The 27,006-nt window shown below is 32.4% G+C and overlaps 2 protein-coding genes across 3 annotated transcripts in view; one reads left to right on the top strand and one right to left on the bottom strand.

The window, feature by feature from the left end:
- Positions 1 to 6,815, bottom strand: part of Cyp49a1 (Cytochrome P450 49a1) — a 54,625-nt gene extending 47,810 nt beyond the window's left edge. Inside the window, exon 1 of the mRNA XM_085943369.1 lies at positions 6,708 to 6,815. The gene's annotated coding sequence lies outside the window, so the exon portion shown is untranslated. The remainder of the gene's footprint in view (positions 1 to 6,707) is intronic.
- Positions 1 to 27,006, top strand: part of Galphao (G protein alpha o subunit) — a 307,748-nt gene that overhangs the window by 227,145 nt on the left and 53,597 nt on the right. The gene's annotated exons all lie outside the window — the stretch shown is intronic.

Genomic DNA, 27,006 nt, shown 5'->3' with positions numbered 1-27,006 from the left:
GGTGCATTGAACAGGTTCATTCATCTTAGTGTTTTTGTGCCTAGGTTTGCTTTTCAGCCAGAACGTTTAGTGGCTTCCTGCAACAACTGTCTTCACCTGTCCCTATTCATAATAGCTGATTTCCAGTTCTATATCCCAATGGTAGATCCATCTAACCTACATCTACGGCGTCCCATTGGATTACTATAGGTATAGACTATAGACTAACCTCTATATCAAGTTTTCTACGTCACAAAGCTGCATGCGTGACTTCGTTTTAGCATGCTGATACCATTACGTCACGTGATCTTTGCATGTTGACGTATATCATATTATAGAATATACTCAATCTCTGACACTATTGAGAGGAATGACAAGCTTTCTTTTCTTTTTGTCCTCCACACAATACTTCTACGTTAAAAATAAGACTCTTCCGCTTCCGAAAAGGTTTATTAATTGTAATGTTAATAAAACTCCACGCGATATCGAACACACACTGAATTATAGGCGCTGGAGAGGTTTTTAATTCCAGAAACGACCGTGACAGAAAAGTCGCACTGTAAACATCACTGTTTGCTAGTTTATTGTCAGTACACATGCCATAACCATATTCTCAATTTTATTTGATTCGCCTGCATCCTGGCATCCTCATCTTAGTAGGTACATATTGTCAAACTCAGCTTTGTGTCTTTATCCAATTGTTAACATCGCTCTTTGGTCCATTTTCGGTTTTTTTTTTAAAATATGATTAAGTGTATAGAAATAATAGTTAATCTCATGAAAGAATTACACTACATTTAAGTTCGTTTTACATTTTCATTGTTGATAACGTGAAATCGGTATACCTAGTGCCCGGAAACTTGTAAGTATGCAGTTCGCCGTATCACACTTCACCGTGAAATGTTTATCGGGAGATATATGGCCTTATATTAAAGACCGTCCAACCTCTTTGTCAGACATAAAATTCATGTCTAAATAAAACACTGTTCTTGTCGGTTTACACTTTACGGGAAGCCAGCAGCAAACAAATTTTGAAAATAGCCGATAGGTATACTGGATTACTTGTAAGGTTAGGTTTTCATACTTGAATTCATGAATCTTGCCAAAATCGGCTGTGAAAATTGAATCTAATAAAATTGGAGACCGTTTAGTATAAGGTCATCTCTATACGATAGAAAGTTCACGGCTAACTGTGCTACGGTGAAATGTTTAACGTACAATTTACATAATATTACCGGTATACCTATTGTTAAATTTGACTCAATATTTTATAATATAACGTTAACCTATGTATACATTCGACATAGGGTAGGTACAGCATGCCTCGCGCTGTCGTGTGTGTTATTTACTGCCACAAATACAATTTTGTTATTACTTTATCATTTTGCCCAGGTTCGTTTGGGCGTGGCATTTATAATTGAATTGCACGTTTACGATAGGTGAATAAATTGAGAGATACAGAGCGCTCCTGGAAAATGGCCGCTAAGTACGGAAAATTGCTTACATCAAATGCACTGAAAATCGTTCTCTCCCCCCACTTCGTGTTTATCTCCCCGTAACATTTGGACGAGTGAGACAATAATTTAATTTCCTTTCTGACGCTACTGTCCTAATTATTAAAAAAATATGCGCATCTAAATTGTGTATAGGTATAATAATCAGTAAATAACATGTCGATCATTATTAATATATACATATTATATAGTTTTTTTTAAAATTACATAGTACCTACTAAGGTTTTGATTTAAAATTTGAGCGAATCTAAAAATTAGAGGGGAGTGCAGTGCTAATAGTACATCTGATGACGTTACTACAAAACATGGAATTTAATACACTTTACTAAAGATATATCTACATGTAAAAGTGTGTTATAAAAAGTGTATAAAAATACATGTTATAATAAAAGGTTTTTTTTTTTAATTCTAATTTAAACTGTAACTTAATTAACGTTTGTTAAATGATTTAAGCTTATTAAAAATGATATTAACTGTCAATCCTTGGTGGAAATACATTACGCTTATCTCAATAAAACACAATATATTATAGTAGATACTTATTCCACCTAGTTTAATCATAATCAAGACCGGTTTCGTCAGTTGACAACGTCCCTTCGAGGCAGTTGAAATCGGTCCTGAGTATTATTAAACTGGTAAATACTACATACATATTGTGTTTTATTTTTAATAAACTTTATTTTATCATTCATATTGTGTAGTTTGGATAAGACATTCTCTCGAAGGTTTTGAAGGATTTTTTTAATAATTCGTAGTGCATTTTTTAAATTTAATTTAAATATCTTTTTTAGTCGAGCTTCTGATATTGGGTGTTACCTTAATAATTAGGCCACAGAACAGATAATAGAATACCGATAGGCTATATTCAATACGCCGCATATTGATGCAGGGTTTTGAATGTCTGAGTGTCCTACGAAAATGAAACACGCATTATGCACGTGCAATTGTGTGTGTAAAGCGTAAATGCATCAACCGAGAGCAGTTTTCAGTATTCGACGTTAAACGTATTCTTGACACTTGTGTAAGTGTAACCCGGATTCTTCCTTACTCGAGTCAGTTACCTGCTACCCGTTATGTATTTCAGTTCCCATTATTTCTGAGTTCCCTGATTTAGACCCTTCGCTCGCCGTGTAAAATACATGTGTTCAAATTCCACTGAGGCCAATATTTTGTTAGAATTTTCTAATAAATAAGTATGTTTCTGAAGCTTTTCTATGTTATGTATATACAATGAAGAATGCTACGTTTTTAAATCTTCTGTATCGTAAATCGTAAATAAAACAAATATCCGAAATTGTATAGAAAGAGTAAAATGCAATTAAAGAAAAAAAATACAATCTCAAAATAAGTTCAATGCTCGCGTCTTTAATTTTATGAATGCATAGAAACGGGAGATTGAAAAATTTATTTAATTTTTTTATAACCCACCACCACGTTCTAAAGTACCTATCTGCTAAATGTTTACGACCGCGAGGGGCAGTGTCCGAATACGGTACATATTTGATCATTAAAGGCTGCATAATTTTATTTGTTTTACGATTCTCTGTGTAGGTATCACGCTCCCCGCTGGGGTGTCATAAAATATTTAATCCCCTAAATTATTCATGATTTTTTGTTCGGATAAAGGCAATCGGGTTGTAATGGCAGGTACTCAACTTGACATTCAGAATCTATCAACGTGTTTAGACACCTCTAACCGCATTCAATTTTGAATCACTCATTATCAATACAGACACGAGTTACAGAGAAACGTAATTAGCACTATCACGGAATGAATTCCGTGGTACAAATAAAAATTATGGTTAATCACGATTGGCGCCCAATCAGTTATATAATGAATTATAGTGATTCTAAAACTGTAGCTCGATAATATGTTCTTTCTGTTTGATTATAATAATAAAAACTTTCATTTAAAAAAATACCAAAACTATTTTAATAAAGGACTCTCCATGTTCCAAATATTTATACAACAATCTACAAACTCGGTAAAAATATTTTAATACGTTCAAGACGATACATCAGTGAAACGGCAAATAATTTTCAACTATAGGCGCGACGAAATTTTGGATTCGCTGACATTCGGAGAGCGATCGTCGAGGTGCGAATACGTCAATTTGTTTCGTGATGGCGACGGGGGTATTAATTCTTAAATCGTGTAAAGATGACTAAAAATGTTACCCATTTACTTGAAAAAGAAAACATGTCAATAGAACAATAAACAGAACATTAAATGAACATGTCAATAGAACAATAAACAGAACATTAAATGGACGCATGTTGGATTTATGCGACAAATTATATTTCGTTTGGCATGCGTCATTTGCACCCGCGGCCCGCAATCCGCGCATCGCCTAGCCACGATCTTTTTAGACCATGCCTCAACTGAGGTATAGCCTTAATATAGTCATATTCTCATTGTGAAGTACTATGTATTTTTACAACTATTCATTTAAATTATTAAAAAATTTCAACCGTATTAATATGTATTTATCTATTTACAGAACGATGAAATTTATATGTGTAAACCCTGGCAGACTTAGGTGTTTATGGACAGGGTCTTTGCACGAGGGCCCTTTTATTTATCACATGGTATCTATTAGTACCTAAGTCAATTCAGAACATAACCGTATACTTTTTTTAACACCTGCGGTCTATTAAGTGTATTTCGTAGATAGCCATTATTAATGTTCCATATATTTTTTAGTATCGTGTCATATCGTTTGTATGCGGTTTTTCTCACTAAGAAATTTGTATTTGAACCGTAATCCGTAGGTAAATACTACAACTTCGATAATGCATTCAAAAAATCTCTCATATATCATAATAAATGTTGTATATTTATATAAGTTAGTATTTAAAAACAATGAGGGTAGTGGACATTATATAAAGGAGATATAGCTAGTTTTTATATTATACAATGCTTTGTGTGATTTGGACAAATAAAAATCATTCTCACCTGTTGCGAAGTTTAGGAAACGCAGAGTTAATGGAAAGTAAATCAAGGTCATTCGAGATGACTTCATTTTTAAACGTTGCAACGAATTTGTCGACAATAAATTGTTGTGTAAAATTTAATATTTCTTGTGCTTGGATTTTTTACTAGAAGTTTCATATTATAACATAACGGTAAAAATAGAATTATTTATTAAAATCTACTGAAAATGGGCTCGAGGATGTAATATACGTAAATGTATACATGCTGAAATATACGATAGACCAAACTTAAAGGCTGATGAATTATCTTAATTTCGCGAAAACTACGCTTATAATTATAATAATAATGGGAACTGAAATACCGAACGGGAAGCAGGCAACCGATCTCGAATAAGGAAGAATACGCGATAAATTTAAACACGTGTCAAGAATACGTCATACGTCGAATACTGATTACTGCGCTCTGTTTATGCATTGACGCTCATTTAATATTGGTGTATACACACACTATTGCACGTCTATAATGCGTGGTTCATTTTCGTAGGATACACATTCAAAACCCTCCGTCAAAATTTACTGTATTATTGGTATATTATAGCCTATCAAAATTTTATTTATTATCTGTTCTGTGATGAAAGCGTATCTATACATTCTGACAGTATATTTATTTTGTCCTTGGATAGTTTACTTAAAAAATACAGTTTTATTTTGTCCCTTTAACAATGTTGACATTTATTATCAGGTATTGCAAAATCGATGTCTGTATGCAAATACGATTCAAGTATTGCAATAATTCGCAGTAAGCTACAACTCTGTATACATATATTATATACCACATTTGGTTATTCAATCAATTCACGTGAATAACGCATTGGCATCTGTCGTAATAAGCGCATGCTGTCAACGCAATCCCTGTTTACAGTGTGATAATCCAATTGTTGTTTAATAATCACCTCTTGGTTAAACGGTGAGAGTAATGTTTCGGATTAGTAGGTAAATCACTTGCATCGCACTAATTTGGTATATTATGTTTATTCTTATTTCCTCAAATTCGACTTGATGTTATCCTAGTAGTAAACTGATTGTTCTAAATATGCTACGGATTCATATTATTTTGTTAACATTTATCCGGATAAACAGTCAATGAAACTGAAATGCATATTTTTTATATTTACAATAAGTACATCAAATTATTATACATTAGTTGTGTGGATTAATTACGGCGCGTTTTATTTTAATTAAAATACCTGTCCACTGAGATTAAATTCACAGTGATCAATCACAATTAAATTGAGTATATTATGCTTTCGTCTATCGAAAAACATTTTAATGTAACAACAGGCTTGCATTATTAGAAAATTAAATGTTATCGTTTGAAAAATGTGATATAGAGATAATATTATGTCATCTAAATATTATACCCACGACAAATATTAAAAAATTCGTCGATACAAAAAAAAAACAATAATATTTCTTTGCGATCAGTTTTTTTACTACATAATATATTAGAAATTTACATATTTACCCAATAGACTCATGATTATCTCACTGTACCAGTTAATATTATTCAATAAGTAAGTAAATATAATATGTATGTACATAATTCTGAAAACACTCAAGAGAAAATATAGCCAATAGAAAAAATCTTTTTTGAAAAAGTAAGACACCCGGCAGGATCGAACCTGCGTCTCTTGGGTATCGCGCCCTGTGCATTACCACTATGCTACGACTGCCATGCTTAATTGCGACACATTTTAACTATTATCCTTTTTGATACCTTCTCATAAGCACTCTCCAAACTGAGTTACGGTAGGCGATCGGTTTTTGTATTCTAAATTAAAGTATTTATTATTTTAATTACTAACCGACGTCACGGATCACTCCAATATTTTCTGTTGTAACTTACTTGCTAATAATTTTAATTAACTATTTCTTTTATTCAACGAATAATTCACAAGATTTTAAGAATATAGGTACCATTCTAATTATTGAACATACATAATTCTGAAAACACTAATGAGAAAATAAAGTCAATAGAAAATATAATCAATAAAGGAAAAAAAAGATTTTTTCTATTGGCTATAATGAGTGTTTTCAGAATTATGTATGTTCAATAATTAGAATGGAACATTCTTAAAATCTTGTGAATTATTCGTTGAATAAAAGAAATGGTTAATTAATAATATGTATGTGTTCACCGTACTACATTGGTTCTACTAATCGATATACTATATTACATATAAAAATCACAGCTTATAAATATTATGTACGTTTTCATACCGTAGTTTTCCGTAACGTAGACAAAAGTCCTATATCACAATATCACTGAAAGCACTCTTAAATTCGTTTCCACGTAGTACGTGTTATCTCGTAGCACGGGCACTACTGATGGACAGGCTTCGGAAACAGTACAGTGCTTTTGCCCCCAGCAACCTTCTGTGATCGCCCCCTACCATGCGTAAAAGAATAACTTATTTCATGTCGGCGTTGTGCGAAATAATGCAACAGCGATTCCTTGCCGGTTATTGCGTCACTTCTCACGTGGTCGATGGTGAAGTTGAAACCAGACTCGAAGTCGTCATCGTAGGCTTCTGCTGCCTAGTCCAAACCAATAACATCTGTTTAATGTTTTCTATCCGTGTCGGAAACAAAAATCAGAGGTCATTTGTGTCAGAACATGTAAATTTTTGAAAACAATTTTAATTCAAATTTCGAACAGTTTGTGTTCAATGTCTATGTACGTAATAGGTAGGCATTGGCGATATTTTAAAATGCATACAAATTATACTTTCGATATGTTTCTGTACGTACCTACTCGTAATATAGTTTTCGTTTCGCTGTCATACAGTAAGGGGTAGTTCTTATATGTGTATGACAATTGGGATTTCGAGATTTTTCGAGAGCGAGAAATTTTCGAGATTTTCAATCCCGAATCTCGAGAATTGAAATTTTTAACATTTCGGGAAATCCCAGATCTCGAGAATCTTTTCTCGGGATTCGGGATTTCTTTATTATCAAATATTAATTGAAAAAAAAACGATTTTCTGTATGAAAAAAGTGGACAGAAAACACAAAAAGTTCAAAGACAGATCCAGAGCATTTAACACAATTAAGCCAACGTCGACTCAAAATGTGCGCAATTTTTGCAAAATCAGGGAATTTTGTGTCTCAAAAGCGTACGCGATTGTCAAACGCAGCGATTGACGGTCTGTTTTTTGAAATTCCATTTTAATGAGTAATATTTTGAATTATTTTTGTTTTCCTACTTCTATTTTGTTTGTCTTCTTACATAAATAAGTTTTTTTTTTTTTGGAATTTGTCTGTTTTTACACTGATTTTATAATTTTTACAGGTTTTTTTTAAATTTCCCGATATCTCGAGAATTCTCGAGAATAATTTTCTGGAAATCCCGAATCTCGAGATTGAGATTTTCTCGGGAAATACCCAACTCTATGTATGACAACACATCCTAATGGGGATGATATTATAATATGACTTAAAATAAAAAATATACTGAAATCGATAATTTTCAACGAATGGCAGGGAGGTAGTTCAAAATGTGACATTATTTAGACAGCGATTAAAATGGAATGATTAAAAAAATATCAAATATTGTGTAACGTCATTGTCATCGATTGTCGATAGAATACGCGATATCGCCATATAATATAAATTAAGTACCTACCTATTTTTTATTTAGGTGTTAGTGAACAATCATATAATGAAGTGTTATCCTTTTTCGGACATTTTTTTACGAGAGAGAGTTGTAGTCGCTCAATTGTGTAGTTGAATAAAAACCACAGAACAGATTAATAAATAGAATTCCGATATGCTATACCCCAATATACTACATTTTGACGCAGGTTTTTGAATGTGAGTGTTCTACAAAAATTAACCACACATTATAGACGTGCAATAGTGTATGTTGCAATCTTCAAATACACCAATATTGAAAAAGCGTCAGTGCATAAACCGAGAGCAATTGTCAGAACAAAGGACAGGTGTATTCTTGACACGTGTTCAAGTTTATCCCATATTATTCAACACTCGAGATCGGTTGCCTGTTTCTCCACATTCGTTAGGTATTTCAGTTCTCATTATTTCTGAGTTCCCTTATAAAAACCTTATACGCAGATATAGCTTCTATCTATGGAATTAAAGCTAAAAGGGTTACTAAATTATCTAAGATTGGCAGGTTTGTGTTGATATAATAATTATCAATATCGCTGCGGTTCCACGCCGGAATGTAATGTGAAAGCACAAACCTCGATTTGTTATGTCCATGTGCCCAGCTGTCCTGGCGTCCAGTCGGCGGCGCAGAATCCTCATAGTCTCCAGAATAAAAAAAAAATATGAGGTTATTGCGCGCAATTAAAAATAGACTACAAATTGAAAGTTAAATTCATTATCGATTGCTTAAGTAGGTAAATTGCTGAACTTTTATGAATTTGTACATTGAAAATTCATCTATCGTAACCCACTAAAATTATATTGTAGTAATGAAATAGGTGGGTACAGCAATATTATTTTATTACCCATGTGATGAAAATGTTTTTTTCACAATTCTGTACGTAGGTACCTACTCGGAAATTTAATAATTTATTTTCACCTCGTTTTGCGCTTGACATTCAAAATAATAACATTGCAGTCATATGGTTTTGTCTTTTAATAAATCTGAAAGCGTTAAGAAGTATTTAGCATAGAAATCACATGGTAGACGTTTAAATTTACATTATATTTAAATATTCATCTTATTTTTCTACAGTTTTGTCTCACATTTTTTGTCAGGTTTGTCAAATACGTATATGTTAATGACTTAGAACCAGAAGTATAAGTTTTTACTGATTTCATTATTACAACATAATGTCGTGTTCGCTCTTATGAACTTGGCCTTATGTATCGTACTCGGTTATCTCAATTAACGTAAGGGAATAGAAACATATAAGTTGATTTTGCAAAAGATTTTTTTACATTAATTATTATTCTGAACGGCCCACATGCTCGTCGTAGGTCAAAATTGAGTTTTTATTGTATTTTCAAACCATGATCCTGGACACTCCTTAAACGTTGTAGATAATCTATTTATATAATTTTGAAGCCTTATTATCCTTTATATTTATTTTAAACAATTGATGACTGCATAAAGTATTTTTGTTACATAAAATAGTATTCTTTTAAACCTCTCGCTCTAATGTTTTAGAATATAGTCAAATTTCGGTACATGAATGTGCAGTGGTGTTAAGATTTTTTACATTTATTAATTTTTAATCGCACTTATAAAACCATTAGTATAATTTATGACGAGATAATTTTAGTAAAATATTTTCGACAAAAAGTTATATTGATAATCTCTGTGATCCCAAATTTGACAAGAATTAGGCATTTTATTATTCAAAAAATCGGCAAGATTAACACATTTGAAGATGATTCTAAAGATACTTATTATAAGCTATATCTTTGACCATTCAAGTGTGATAAACATCTTATGAATAATGATTGCTTTATAATAATTATTGACCTAAGAATAAGGTAGTGTTTTTTTGAAATACGCCATTTATTTTGTCATTCCCCAGTGGCTAAGCTACAACATACGGCCGTAGTCATAAATTTACAAACTATAATTGAAGTAGGGAGTAAAATGATATTGACGCGCGTATTTGAACATGTACCATTAAAAAAAAATCGGTTAGGTACATGTTCAAACACGCTCGTTAACATAATTTTACTCCCTACTTTAATTATAGTTTGTCAATTTATGGCTACGGCCGTATGTTGTAGCTTAACCACTGGGGAATGCCAAAAGAAATGGCGTATTTCAAAAAAAACACTACCTTATTCTTAGGTCAATAATTATTATAAAGCAATCATTATTCGTAGGATGTTTATCACACTTGAATGGCCAAAGACATAGCTTATAATGAGTATCTTTAGAATTATCTTCAAATGTGTTAATCTTGCTGATTTTTTGAATAATAAAATGCCTAATTCTTGTCAAATTTGGGATCACAGAGACTATCAATATAATTTTTTATCGTGAATATTTTACTAAAATTATCTCGTCATAAATTATACTAATGGTTTTATAAATGGGTTTAAAAATTAATAAATGTAAAAAATCTTATCACCACTGCACATTCATGTACCGAAATATGACTATATTCTAAAACATTAGAGCGAGAGGTTTAAAAGAATACTATTTTATGTAACAAAAATAATTTATGCAGTCATAAAATGTTTAAAATAAATATAATGGATAATAAGGCTTCAAAATTATATAAATAGATTATCTACAACGTTTAAGGAGTGTTTAGGATCATGGTTTGAAAATACAATAAAAACTCAATTTTGACCTACGACGAGCATGTCCCCCCTTAAACGTGCTGATATTAACAGAGTATAGTACCTAGCAGAGGCGAGGGGTGGAAGTAGGCTATTAATATTTGACATAAATAGTACACACTAAACTTTGTCAGTCGCACTTATTTATTTTCATTAAAATTAGAATCCAATCTGCAGATGGTGCAGGTTAGTTTTTAAAATTCAATTAAATGATGCCTAAACCAAACCATTATAGTGTAGGTAGGTGGCTCTCGTGGTGCAGTGCGTAAGGTGCTGGCCTTCCACCCGAGAGTTCTTGGTTTAATCCCGGTGAGGACACACTATGTATATGTTTTTTTCAAAGCCTGGGTGTTTGTGATTCTTTAAAATTACTAACAATCACCTTGTACGAAAAAGCAAGGGCATGGTTATTAACAATTCAAAAAAAAGTTTAGGTATAATATGGACGGTCCGACAAAAATATTGCACACTTTTTCAGTCATACTTATTTTTTGTTTTCGTTGAATTAAGAATATATATTACACATGGTGTTGGTTAGTTTTTTTTTTAAATTCACTAAGCCCTGCCTAAGCCAAACCGTAATCGATAAAACATTTATATCTATAAAATATCTAGAATGATGTATACTTTAATGGTATATATTTTATAGAAAACGAATATTTTTTTGACTTTTATCTACTATGACTTGGGTTAGGCAGGGTTTTATTAAATTTTAAGAACTAACAACACTATTTACACATTCTAGGCTTAGTTAAATGAAAACAAATACGTTTGACTGACAAAAATTAATATGCACTATTTATGTCGGATAATAACAGCCTACCTCCACCCTTCGCCATTGATACGTATCACAGATTTCAACTTTATATTTGTCACTATTAAAGAGATATTTTCACCTGGTTGTCTAAATCAATCAATTATAATCATTTTTTTCCTCCAACCATTTTAGGTTTATATCCTATAAGTAAATTATGTAAATACTTTCATTTTGGCAAGAGGAAATGATATTTATTTAAAACATGACGTTTTTCCTAATATTTATTTATAAAAAAAAATCATTCAAAGTTTATGACATACCTATGACACAATGTCAGTATAATTTTATTCGGTATTTTGAATCAAGTCTCAAATTTATATAATCGTATATTTATTAAGGATATACAATATATCCAGCGATTTTTACACGAGGTAACTGCAGTTTTGTTAAAAATACGGCAAAACTATGAATTTTTCAAAAATACTTTTTTCACCTTCAAACTACTTTTTACTACGTTTTTCTTAGCTCGTAATCTTGTTTGTCCGGTGGTTGTTTATCCAGTACAAATCTTGCAATCGATTTTTAACTGACTTCCCGACTAACTAGACATTTGAAACTTTTAGAATATATCAGAACACGATGCCAATTCATTCTTTTAATACTTTTAGCCATATTTAAGTAGAATTGAATTCATTTTCAGTTAATTCTGTTTTGTATAAAAAGTTATTTCGGAAGAAATCCGTAATCCAACCCACTATTATTGGTTGCTAAGAGGACGGTCCTAGCAACTGAATTATTAATATATACGTGCGTTACTATTAAAATCAAAATGACATTTCAGTATTCTATATTTGTTTGTTTGTTGCAAAATAGCAAAAAAAAAAATGATTTGTTGACAATTGCCTTATTTGTCGTAAATTATTAAAACATAGAATTGTCAAGATTATGTGATTCAACAGAAAATTTAAAAAATGGTATATAAAAAGTTATTTTTATCTTGTATTTATTAATGAAAAAAATATTCATAAAATACGATGTACTAATAAAAATTTGACTTACAAAAAAACGCACATTGTAGACTCGTAGGCATACGAGTAAATTATTTTTCTAAATTGTTACTTTATTTTTAATGTTTTTAAATAAGTGTTGGTTATCTAAAATTAAAATTATCAAATTCGCCCCCAGAGGTATTTTGGTGACCCTTAAATCACAATTTTTGCTTGTATTATATTCACGAATAATTATTATAGTTTTCACTAACTGTCTTGTGTTCTGAATACAACGTTTACTATGCTATATTATTGTGGCAAAGGTATTCAGGTTTTAAAAAAATGGACTTATTCACGTTAAATTTAAAAATCTCATATCGAAGGTTGTTGTTAATATTTTATATAATTATTGAAAAACTAACATATCAATGATCAATGCAGAAAAGCCGCGCTAATAGGTACTTAATTATAGTTTTGAGAAAACGTGTTAATAATTTCAATTGAGACTGACAAAGCATGTCAGTATATTCCAATGACATTAATATGGACGAAGCATCTGGGAAAAAAAATGACACTCAGTTTTTTGTCGGGTCTGCCGAATGGCATAATCTGTTAACAGTTTAAATTCCGAAAACACTGCCACTATATTATTATAATACAACAATTTTACTAAGGCCTCTCTTCAATCCAGCTCCTCAATCTCAAGAAAACATTCTTTGGCACTTACTCATATTTGATTATTGTGTTATAAACTAAAACAATGGCATATTTACATATCTTATTTCATTTACATAATAGTGCTAACTGAAATAAGTTCTTCGCATATATATGGTAAAGTCACGTAGTTATGTCTATATATTTCGCACCAATGGTAATAAGAATTTTCTAAATACGCATATTTTATTTTTCATCTAATTGTTCCCAATATAGCTTGTGAATTTTTCCATTTATTACCAATGTTAAATAACATTGATCGATTTTATTGCAAACAACTACAAATAGTGTCAACTCAACAGGTATCTAATAATGTTGACAATAAACTGCAGATAACAGAAACAATACATTTTGTTTTTATATACGTACATATTTAATAGATACAACACGTGTTTCGTCTTTGTCGAGACTGTCAATTTTATTTATATGAGAGGTCAAGTTATATGTAAATCTGCAATGAAACATAGATTTACAGGTTTTTTATTATAATAGGAATTTTGGTGTCCAATATCCTCTGATTGAAACAGCTTCGTTGTCCTCAGACGATAATCTCTACGTTTGATTGTATAAAACTGATTTAAATTCGAGATTCAGTTTTAAAAATATATTTAAAATACCCTGAGTTGAGAGGTGCGATGGGCGTGAGCATGAGGACCCGGGTTGAATTCCAGGATGTCAAATTACATCAATAATTGTCAATTGTTGTAGGAATCCATCCTGCACATTGAATTTCTCCCATCTTCTCTTTGTTACATACCAAGTAGTGATGGAAAGGCTTGCCTTAATCTCCCATCGAAGATTCTGTAATCGACAGAATTAGTGGAATAAATCTTTAAACCGTCAAAATACTTTTAACTTTTATAAACTAAACTATCAAGAAATGCTACCAAGAAACAAAGAATTCCACGAATTTTTAAATAATGGAAGAGTATAACTTCAACCCTTGCGTGGCTTGCAGAAAAAAATAATAGTTAGTCGGCAACTAGGCCTCGACTGTCTAGGCGCGTTCGCATCTAATACGCCAATGTTTTCGCGCCAAAGTGCGCATAAATACCAGCTGAAATAAATAATGAATTAACTTCGACAAACGTTAGTGTTTTTATAAATCGAGTGCTTAAAGTCAGACAACGTTTTCTACAAAAAAGTGTTTTTTTTTTTTTTTGAGATTACGTTATTTTTTATTTACGGCTACATGATAGTCAAACAACGTTATGTCAATCTGTTCTAATTTCTTATTAAATCGTCAGTAAAATTTAACGCTAACCACATAAGTTTCCCTTGTTTTCATGTTTTTTTAAAAATATCCCTATAAATTTTAACATCATCATAAGCAAGATAAATGTACAATACACAATAAATTATAAAATATTAACATTAGGTATTAAATAAACATTTCCCTTGTTGAGTTACAAGAATCTAAAATAACGATTTTTGGCTCTCCTGTAAAGTTGCACTTTTGTAGATAGTGTTGTTTGACACTAAGCCCTCGAAATTAGGTTATGTTTTTGTTACCCCTATAAGCATCTATGACATATTTTATGTGATACATATTGTGTGAAAACTTGTGTGAACCTAATATTCTTTTGTCTAAGCCACTGGGCTTTAAATAAAGTCGAAACTAACTCTCCGACATAAACCCCTATGTCGGTGTTCCTGTATACTAGGGTCAAAAATGCATTACGACACCTCGTCATGATTTCTATTTCTCTCAGACACGCGAAGGTCATTTGGCGATATCATGCGTAATATTATTTTTTTCTTTCTGTGTCTCATCCACTCGATCAAAAATATCTCACGTTTGAATACACCTCAAATATTATTCATTTCTGACACTCGAAATTCACCATTATGAAATAATGGCCTTAAACTTCCGAGTTTTTCCACAGGTGTGCATACAAATTGATATTATCCGGACGTTTCATTATTAAGAGTCTTAAAAAATATGCATATTGAATTATCTTAAAAACAAAAAGAAATGCATATTTGACACATGTTTTATTGGAGATGTTGTGTATCTGATTTGTAATCATGCGTTTTAGTGATGTATGAGAAACATTTTTTGTTGGACAGGCGATGTTAATTATTTATTACTTGTTGTAATTAACGTAATGCAATGTTAGAATCTATGCTTTTGAGGTGTGGTTGTGGAGGTGTATGCTCAGATTCCTTGGAACCGCTGACGTACAAACAAATCCATATTTGAAGAGTTAATTATAAAACATGGCTTGGAGAGACTAGTGATGATTGGCTGTATAAATGGTAAATGACGAAGCGAAAGAACACCTACACGCTGGATCAATAAAATTATGTTAAAGTTAAAATTACACCACAGACTCTAAAGCCGATCATCACCGCTGTCAAGCCTCGATCACCCTTCCAATCGTCTGCCCCGATTGCTCCTGATCGTGAAATGTCATATCGTCGACCCAATTGTCACCGATTATCGATTTAGTCGTGAGCGAAAAACATCAGTAATTCTATTCTGGTCACGACTCCAGTAATCAATCCAAAGTGATATTTCACGGTTTGAGTCGATCGGGGTAAACGATCGTGGGGGGTGAATCTGCCAGGATAATTTGTCCTTAACGGACAACTGGAGCCGGAAAATCATTATCAGAAAAGTAACTGCTCTTCGTTTGTAATGAGGGGAATAATCGTCATAAGAACCTTCAGGGTAATTGGACTGCAATTCGATAGCGCCTAGTTTCTTACATGTACTGTAGTCGTAGGGGGTAGTAATTCATTCGGAATTTTTTAACTATGTGATAACATCATGATTTATCCTACATAGTGGTAGTGAAATTAATTAGGGATATAATGAAAGGTAAAATCGATGATAGACAGGTAGGAATCGTGGCTAAAATACGGTTGGAAAGGCACACCAAGAAAATACATTACTTGCTTAGTATATTATATATTCTATACCGTTTTTTCCCAGATATTACAATCGTTTTTGTCAAAAATGTTTATGTTTGTTTTAATTTACATTGATTATGTTAAATTTAAATGACCGTTGTTAATTAAGAATTAAACAAATATAAGGACACTCATCCTATAACGTGTTAATCGAAAACAATGCCAAATATAATCGGTTAATTTAAAAAATCCTTGTAGTTTATCAAAATTATTTCATCAAGAGACTGGTTAAATGTGCGGTAAGGAAATCACTCCCACTTGTTTTTTATATTGATTTATGCGACGTATGACACGTTTTCATTCATATTGGCATTATTGATTTACGTTTTTCTATTGAATTGTATTATCGAAATATTCAATTTTATTATTATTAATTAATGAAAGAATATAGGTACTTACACAAGGTTTAACAATGCAGTATTTTACATAGAAAATCCTCATAAATATACCTTCAGAAACATCGTGGAACTAAAATCATAGAAGGAGTGTGGTTTGAGTTGTAGGCTGTTCATCACTTAGTCTCGATCACCATTTATAGTTGTTCGTTATTCTAATTTGGTATGATGTCTAATAAACACAGAACTGTGTTTATGGTTGTTTATTGTTACATATATACATATTTTAATATTACATGATCTCTTCTTCTTTCACCCTGTCTCGACCCAACATTGGGGCATAGGGCAAGCACAAGTTCTCGCCACTTCCCTCGATCCATCGCCAACTCTTGCGCCTCCCTCCATTCCAGACATGCAGCGCGTAGATCGCTTTTGTAGCACTGCTGCTGGGTGAGGGAGGGCCGGCCACGACGACGGAACACTTGAGGCTGTTCCACAAGAGTACGAAGTGTCGCACTCTTTGGCGGCATCCGGAACACATGTCCAAGCCACGTAAAACGTCTCTCCGTGACGTTTTATTACATGACAGTATGACTTTATTATTTTGATAGTTAAATGTCCATTTGCGGACAAACACAGTATGCGAGGGGCGATTATTCAATTCAGAGATTATTTGTGAACTGCTTCTTTGAAAGGTTTGATATCGACTAATCATTATAATATCTACTATAATGTACGTAATGTGATACATTCGAGTGACGAGTACTTAATTAATGTTTAAGATCGTTAATTATTACATATTCTATTTTATGTTGATAGATGATACTACATGATACACGTCGTTCCCTTGCCGTGCGTTGGCCGTTACCACTAAGCTACTGTGCCAAGTGCTAATCAATCGTTTGCTGCCTAATAATATAACATAACAATATTAATCAGGCTAAAAACAGCATTAACTTGATTCGTAGATAGCGACATGATTACTTAAGGGAGAGTTTACATTGTTGGACAAATCTGGAAGTTCCGAACCATCACCTTTTTATCCTTAGAACCTATGATACTTCGACTGGTAATGAACCTTCATAGTTATTCTCAATCTTGTGCTGCACGCGTTGCTAATTCAAAGGTCAGCAGATCAGGGAGACCGCCGCGAGATCCTTCCGTGTTTTCCGTTTGTCCAAGTGTGTTACCGGCCATGCTTATCTAAATAATCCGTGTTCATTACAATATGATTTTTTTATCCAAATGGGGCCCGTCTACTTTATAATCTCCCAACATCAGCTATTAGTACCAAGACGTGTTATCGGTATTTGATAACGATTATAAATTTTAATGTTAGTATGTCATTTACAAGGATTTTTATATTTTTTTTCAATCATGCTTTTTGATACATCTATTAACATCGAGTGAGTCCTAGACCTACTGTAATATTATATAACTAAATCAAGGCGATATTTGCATACTATTAAATTACACCTGGTATATTTACAAGAAATTATCGCCGATACTCTAATTAAGATTTGTCCATCGAAATGAAACCTCAGCACTGTATGTACAGTACGCACGATTGTCAACAAGTCAGCTATTTTCGCCAGATACCTTGCATTGCGAAAAACGCTTCAATACAATAGTTAATAAATAATTTAAATTGTCTACAAATTGTCGGCTTGGTCAATGAATACACTCTTGCCACATGAAAATGTAATAAAACAATGTATCCTTTGTTATCTTCATTGGCACAGAAACTTTCGCCCGTGTCCCATAAAGCCTATGCAATCAATGATTTATGAATGCGATTAAATTTCCGGTAAGTAATATTTTTATTTGCATAAGTAAAAATATTTCTCCACATTCGTTGCCATGGTGATTTAATATCAGCCAGGATTAATCATTGAACCCGTTAGCCCTGCACATTGCTCTACGTTACCGCGAACTTCTTCTGGCACTATGTCTGTGCTCTACCTCTTCGCGAATATATTTTGGCCAGCGATTGTTTTTTCTTCCCAATGATTTTTGTACAGTGTCGAGTGATAGGCCCTTGGCGCAAGAGAGCGGAAGACAATTGATGCCTTCGAAATACATATGGTGCTGGCGCCGAACGCTTCGTATTTATTGGCTAGAGTGCACGAAGAATGAGTCAATCATCCAGAGACTCCAGATAATACGCATTCTGCTGTTTTTAGGACATATTATTCAACTCAGCCATGAGGGAACGACCCCCTCGACCCTGTGAAATATAGGAAAAATTGTACCCTTTGTTCAATTCTGAAACGTGTGGCCATTAGAATCTTATACTTACAGTCTTATTTTTAGATATTTATAGTAGATATAAGTACCTACTGTCCTCTCATCAATTTCTTCATTCATCATCATCCTCGTGTGTTTTACAGAATTCTAATTAGGAACGTCTTGATTATTTTGTCGAAGAAGTTCGATGTTAATTTGTATTTTCACTTATTGACTTACTTAATTCTTTTCAATCTGATTTAAAGTGTTTGAAAATATTTGCAATACTGATGTATTATTTTGTAATGTTTGTATGTGGCAAATTCGACATCACACAGTTTAAATTTTATCAGGTTAAACACTCATGCTTCATACATTCACAATTATATTCGATTTCGTAACAACTTGGACGATAGTCTATATTCAATATCCATTATGATGAGTGAACCTTTGAGTGCTTTCACTCTTTCGAATGTAATATTAATAAGTGCATAATAATATTGTACTTATTGCCGAAAAATGAATTAAATTAAATTTTCATTTCAACGTAATAAGTCATTAAAACTCGTCTTTTTAAGATGATTTAAAATTCACTATTACTTACCATACGTGCCATTATTTGTATTTTGTATAATTATGTTATAAGGAATTTCCACATAATATCTATTAGGGTATAACTTAAACCGTGACCAAAGATGATTGTGCACGATACCTATGTCGTAGAGCACGACCAATCAGATAGTATTTCTGCGTTTTACGCTCATTAATGCAATCCTACATTGGAACCATAAACATTTGATTGTATTTAACAAACACGAATAAGAAATACAAAAAAATTTAAAAAGATTTGTTTTCTTTAAACACAATTCGTATTTTCTGGTAATTGGGTCACCCGCGTGTGTAGAATATTTTCCCACCATTTCCGACGTTCCTAGCTTGAAACCTCTGTGAAGAAGAATTACACAGAATATAAGAAACGATATTACCTAGCCACGCCGCCTCCTGCGGGCTTTCTCGCTTTAAATGCTTAGATATACCACCATAAATCGTCAGGTGTTTTTGTGATTTAGAACTAAGCTCAAAAAAGTATTGAATCTTAGACTATAGATACATATTGAATGCTAGCATATGGCGACCTCACTTCGCGGACAACTTATACTGATGGATCTGTAGTACTTACCTAATACTTTTGGCCACAAGCTAAGAGTACCTACCAATAAAACCTATGACTTTAAAGATTTTTTTTTATATTACAGATTAATTCATTTAATTTCGGAATTATTCTTTAATTATTGTTAACGTTCGTTTAAAATCATACACCTCCTCGCATATTATACTGCCCAGATACTTAATGAAATGGCCCCCACATCTTGAAATGGAACCCCCTACCTATCGCTAAAGTTAAAGGCAGTCTGATGCTCTACAATGGCGTTTTCCAAATAATGGTGTTTGAGGTCAAATAAAATCAGTGCAGATTTTTTAACACAACAACCAAAAATAGCGTCGCACAACCAGATATTTTAAAATGGGAATAAATCTGAAGTAATATAGCGCCGTAGGCGACTTTTTTACTACTTATTAGAGCAAATTTAAGATGTGTATTTATCTGGTCGACCGCCACGCCGGGCCCCTAGGCTAGAGTCCTGTCAGCCCCCCCCCCCCTTGTGGGAGCCATGCAAAATGATATTCCGTGACGAATTGCCTTTCCTTACGCTATTGCAGCTCAAGAAGATATACTTCGATAATATTACTCATTTTTCATTTGCTTCCTACAGGTTCGAACCCTGGGTCTGGCAAAATACACATATTGTTTTTCAATTTGTGTTTGAGTCAGAGTATGGACCTAATACGTTGAGCAAGTGGCTGACATTCTTTTCTAGTAAACACAAAATCTGTTAATACAAACCTCCACTCTAACCCATAATATGATCTTATTAGGATCGGACATGGTCAAAAAAAGAATCTTTTTTTTTTATTTGTTTGTAAAAATATTTTGTTCATGACTCCTCCTATAGTTTCTTTGAAACAATGACAGTTTGTGCATTACATAAGTCGATCTGCGCCAATATAAATGTGCATACATGCATACTAACTCGATTTGTCACACGCGTTTGCCCATACCAACAATCTGCTTAACTGTAATAATATTATCATACTAGACCTGCATTTTCCTCGAGTACATCGCCCGTTCGCGAATGTGGGCCGTCTTTAGTTTCTATGTGGCACACATGTGATTTCCGTATTTGTATAGCGATGATAAACCATTATTTGCACGGATATTCGAAAGTGTTTCATTACAAAAATGTACCTTTTTATTTTTTTGATTTTTGTGAATTATTAAATGGTGTAACAAAGATGTCGTAAAACACATTATCTGCCAGTGAAGCTTTAAAATTAATAATGGACGAATGTTTAATTCGCATTGCTGATTTCTATGTAACAATCTAAACGTACCTATATTCACTCAATGTACAATTAATATTTAAATGAATAATCACAACTATAATATGAAACATTCAATCGAAGATGCCGGCTACAAACAGGCCAACATATTTCAATTGCAATCTGACAACTTACAAAACATTCGTAATTTTGAAAACACTTCTGAGAAAATATATAGGTACATAACCAATAGAAAAAATGTTTTTTGAAAAAAAAACACGGCACCCAGCAGGAATCGAACATCGCGATGCTCTTCAGAAAGTATTGTAAGAGCCATTAGTTAAAATTTGTCGCAATTAGATAGGATACCTATAGCATTGCGGTCGATGTGCGTGAGCGCGAATCCGGAGAGACGCAGGTTTGATTCCTGTTGGGTGTCGTATGTTTTTCAAAAAAAGATTTTTTCCTATAAGTTATATATTTTCTCAGAAGTGTTTTCAAAATAATTTATGTTCAATAAAAATAATGATACATTCTTAAAATCTCGTGAATTATTCGTTGAATAAAAAAAAAATACATAGTTAATTACAAAACATTAATTTTGTTCTGGCTACTATATTCAATCACACCCATTAATTTCACGTGACGTATGACATACGTCATGCTGTTTTTAATTGATTATGTATTAATGCTTACCATTTTTGCGAACTTCATCAAGTGTTTTTAAAACTAAACTTTCATAAGGCTTCCTCTTATTATAGTCAATCTCATTGAAAGTTATAAATATATATATTTTTAATATTAAATCACAATTATTATACAATTTATGTTGTACAGTTGCTATACTTTTACCTTTGTAAGTTTTTTTTTGTAATGATGATCCGGCAATCGAATATTTTAAAAATGGAAACAATTCTGATTGTGACGTTGCCTCACTAATTAATCTTTTTATTTATACATAGCAATTTTTTCACTTTGATTCAACGTGACTCGGTATCCTATGCATCTCGACCTGTGGACGTGACTAACTTTGCACAGATAAGTACCCTCAAATGAACATGTATAACCCCGATATTGCAACTTTGGCTCAGGATTCGATTTGCTATGTGACAGATTACGGAATATTTTCCTTAAGGACTGCTTACCTACATAGCATTTTTAGTTGAAAAATATACAATGATCACATAAATACAATTCAACTACGAATCAAGGCCTGAACAAAAACGAACCATAAGAAGTGTGAGTGAGAAATCATTCGGCACGCTTATATCTCTGCAATATACGTTAGAGTAAAATAGAATTTCTACGGCTGAATTAAATATTTTTTGTACACGTCGCCGGTAAATATTGAATTAGATGACTACAGTCATTTAAAAACTACAAGCACGTGTTACTGAAATTATTGTTTTTATGTTAAATATAAAGGTAGTGGTAATTAATTTTAGTTAATTTAGTCGAAATATGGTTAACTATGTTGTGCTTAAATCTGTTAGCCGTATTGAGAAGCAACATGATGGCCTAACGTTTCATAGTTAAGTTAATAATAATAAAATTGAGGTTCCACTGTGCGTTTTATATTATTACTCTGAGCTACCAATCACATTTATGTATCAAAGAATATTTGCCTTCATAAGTAGGTAATTGTTTTATGATCTGCGTCATTGGCAGATCATAAACAAGTAAATGGGGTCATTCAGAATGAAATAATTAATCGTAGCGATGTTAAATAATAGCGTTTGCTAGTAAATTACCTGGGGCACAATCCATGTAATCGGTTAAATCGCTAATAAGGTAGGAAAGCACAAGTGGCACAAGTGACGTGCCATTAAATGCAGTCGGATAAAAAAAGGCACAAGCGATCGTCTATTTTATCTTCCGCATCGCGTATTTCGCACTGCGAATAACTCAGTACCTAACTTACTTGCACTTTTGTAACTAAGTTAAAAGTGATAGTTTATGCTATACGCATTGCGGTAATAGTACGTGTATGTTTGAAATCCGTAGGCGAATTGGGTAAAATAGACATCACGGTTTGAGTTTTTACTAAAGAGGAGGATTGTGTCAGGTTTAATAATTTAACAGCATTACAAGATTCAGTTAAGTTATTGAAATTGGTATATGTGTAACGCCGAATGTGCGAATTTGACTATTACATGAAATGGGCAAAATTTTGACTAATTCATGTAATAGTCAAGCCCGTTGCCTTATTCATGAATTAGGTAAATTCGCCAGGGTATGGAATTCTTAAACTGTCAACATGACAGTAGAAAAAGTAAATTTAATACGGATGGTTTTATTAGTTATAATTGGACATAATATAATATTATTAGGTTAGGTTATGTTAGGTTAGGTTTTGTAATTCTGAATTCAACTGAATGTCCATTTTGAGGTTAGCTAACAAGTGTCAACAAACTATCACAAACATACAATCGACCATTGCACGATTGATACCCAAACACGAATCAAATCGCGAAAATACCTTTTAATAAAATTCTTCCGTTATCATATTATTGTTCTAGATTTTTTTGGGCATAGTAATGGATATGAACGTCATTGTAGTTATTGATTGGTATATTTTTATATAATCAATGACATTTGACACATTTGGTTGGTTTGATTAGTTGCAAAAAACACCACCGGAGCGCTACTATCTAATTTCCCCAATTCATGAACTAGGCAGAAAAATTACTGCCGAATTCACGCACTCGGCAGATATTTTGTCTAATTCATGAAGGCTTGCATTTTTCATGATTCAGCGAAAATTTTGCCCATTTCATGTAATAGTCAATTTCGCACATTCGGCGTAACATACTATGTACTATAAATAAATAACACATTTATTATGATTATGTTATGATACAGTACATATCAACAGCTTTATTCAAACCATACTGTGAGTGTTCCTAAAATGGCTGTATCCGCGATAAGAATAATGATATCTGTCGGTCCATTCTATACTTATCGACTGCTAAAGTAATACAGTGTTAAATACGACGGCTAACTAGGGTATGTTTGTATCAAAGTATTAGCACTTATTGTAACAATTACAATAAGTTGGTTGTAATTGTTGCAATCTGTGCTATATTTTTACAGCACCTACCTCTTTTGGGTGTAATACAATTTAGAGTGAAATAGACACTTTTGACTGTTAAGACGGCTAACTTATTGTAACAATTATAATACCTCAATACAAATATGTAATAAATACTATCACTTTATCGGTCGATAGTCGCCTTGTGTATAGAATAGACCCGCTGTATTCCATCCACTCTTGTCACAATCGCGACAGTTTCTCGCGAATGATTCCGCGGGCGTGATGTGTTTCACGATCATGTTATGTCATCGATCGCACTACGACCCATAATAATTGAGGAGTATGCGTGTAAATATAAAATTCGTGTACCATTAACCATACCAATATTTATTTTCTAAAAAACTTATGCAAAAGTCATTTCGAAGTTAAATATGAGGAAGCCCACGTGACCTGCCGCAGAAGTGAGAGAATGAGAATATGTATCCTAGCGCTTTAAGCTGAAGCGTAGTTTTCCCTTACGGTCACGCAGTAGGGTCTTTATACAATTGGTAAATAATTTAACACTGAGTGCAATAAGTACCTAAAAGAACACCAAAATTAGTGTCCTCATCCAAATATATTATAATACGTTTGTTTATTCAAGTTGAAGAATGACAATGAGACGGTATGGAAGCTCACTACTAATTCTGATACTGTATATTATGTAAGTAAATCACAGGTTCTTGTAGTTCTACATGCCTCATAGATATCGACATTTTTAACGTAATTAGCTTACTCACACAATCTTAGGTAGGTACACTTCAATAACCGAATAAAGTATAGGTATATATGTATACCTACATGGGTAGATATCGTTTATAAATATAAATACATAACATATATTTTGATTTGAATGAAATTATCTTTTACCCAATATCGTATCGTGCCGTCAGTATATTAATATGAAACTACATCAAATCACGATTATTGGTTATGTAATACCTACAAAGTACTGTAATAACAAAACAATGTATTAGCGGATATGCGTGACTTGTGCATTTTATCCATGTTCTACTCACAATATAAAATCCAAATTTTAGTATGTATTCCTTCCGCTAATCTCTAGGACAATAGTTCTGGTATTATAATTACCTTATATAATATATTATTTGTCAAGCAGGGTAAATGTAGGTATAGTAAAATTGTATGCGTCAGTACCCACATCCTCCCTACAAGGTATATTCGAATTGGTTTTACATTGATTGATATTTAATAATATATTGTAAACAATCTGAGCTCATTGTTTTATGAATACATTGCATTTCCACTCTATTATTTTATTTCTGTCTATGAATTTGACATATCAACAAGTCGTTTGAATAATTATAATACACTATAACTATCAAGATTCTTTATTAATAAAATATAATGCTCGAGGCTTATAATCTTAATCCCATATGAAGATTATATTATATTACAACAATGACAAAAATTAAATTTTTGCTTACACCTTTCGTGCTGCTATTTTTATAAATGTGTATTATCTTATATAGATTTGTCTTGTATTATCTGTATCGCATGAGATAAAACAAGCGAGACAGGTCGAAGACGTATTAAACAAGTATAAACGCAAATGCTAAATTTCAAAAAAATGAGGAATCATTTATTTGAACCGGGTCGTGAAAGAAAACAAATGGTTCTCTCATAATAGTTTGACAGATGCTTACAGTGCAGTAATAGCGAATCGAGTGATTAGAGTATCGATACATTAGTATATTATACAAGAGATTTATGCGTAATAATAATATGGATATGGTTCTGTAACCTACTGTAACCTTGGGCAATCAGTAAAAAATATAAACGTTTTGAATGAGGAAGAACTATCAGCTAATCATCGCATTCGCATATATTCAAAATGGGACGACAAGAAATCATATTAATTAAACACATTATTTAAGTCGATTTAATAATGTTCTCACTTACGTCTAAAAATCGGTTGCATTTTTAAGATTGTTATTGTCATTGGAATTATCTTTTTTATATCAGTCTCGCATCTAAATCTGAGATAAACGAATTCGTACCAAGAAACAATTTATTGACTCTTTTTTATTAAATTCGCCTTGAATTTCCATCAAAAAATCATAAAAAAACGCATAGATAATAAAATAAATCACTAATAAAAATTCCACATAATTACTTATGACTTTTTCACATGGTAATGATGTGAACATGGTACCCTTCAGCAGACGATGACCTCTACACGCATTTCTAGATGTCACTATTTCAAAATACGTTAAATCCTTTTTGGTCGATTTTAGTATTTTTAGTAGTATATTTATAGTGATAAATCTCGTGAAGACCATTTCAATTGACACTCCTAAATTATTTTTCTATGGAGCTTTTTAGTATCTACGTAGTGAGATTTATATAACTAAGCTTTCGTTAGCCAAATTTCATTTCCCATGTAAAGAACTTATAAAATATACTAAAATTATATCATTATACTGACATATTATTTATTGCACGTCATGTATTAAGGGCTTCGTGGATTTATTTCAAAATATTTGTAACCGGTAAATATAATTTATAAAATAGATTTATTACTCTTGAAAAAAATTTCACATTCTTAATAACCTTTTAACCGTTCATACTTGCCCAATCAAAGTGACCTAAGCCAACGTTGATTTTTTTAAAATTTGGTTTGTAAATATGACTAAATAAAATAATAATAAAATATAAATTTTATATTTGACTGCGACTCGCTGTCATATCGCCTCTTCCTTCTAGAAGGGGATCCGCACGATCAGGTCCTCACTCCAATTATGTTGAAGAACTTTACAATTTTGTCAAGTTCTTCCGTCTTACCCACTGCCAGGGCATCTTTCAATTCGTCGACATTCTCAAAGAT

The sequence above is a fragment of the Rhyacophila brunnea genome, unplaced genomic scaffold, assembly GCF_057557595.1.
Source record: "Rhyacophila brunnea isolate RB1 unplaced genomic scaffold, BYU_Rbru_1.0 scaffold_16, whole genome shotgun sequence".
NCBI classification, from domain to species: Eukaryota; Metazoa; Arthropoda; class Insecta; order Trichoptera; family Rhyacophilidae; genus Rhyacophila; species Rhyacophila brunnea.
The sequence above is the reverse complement of the archived record's forward strand: the minus strand, read 5'-3'. Positions and strand labels throughout refer to the sequence as shown.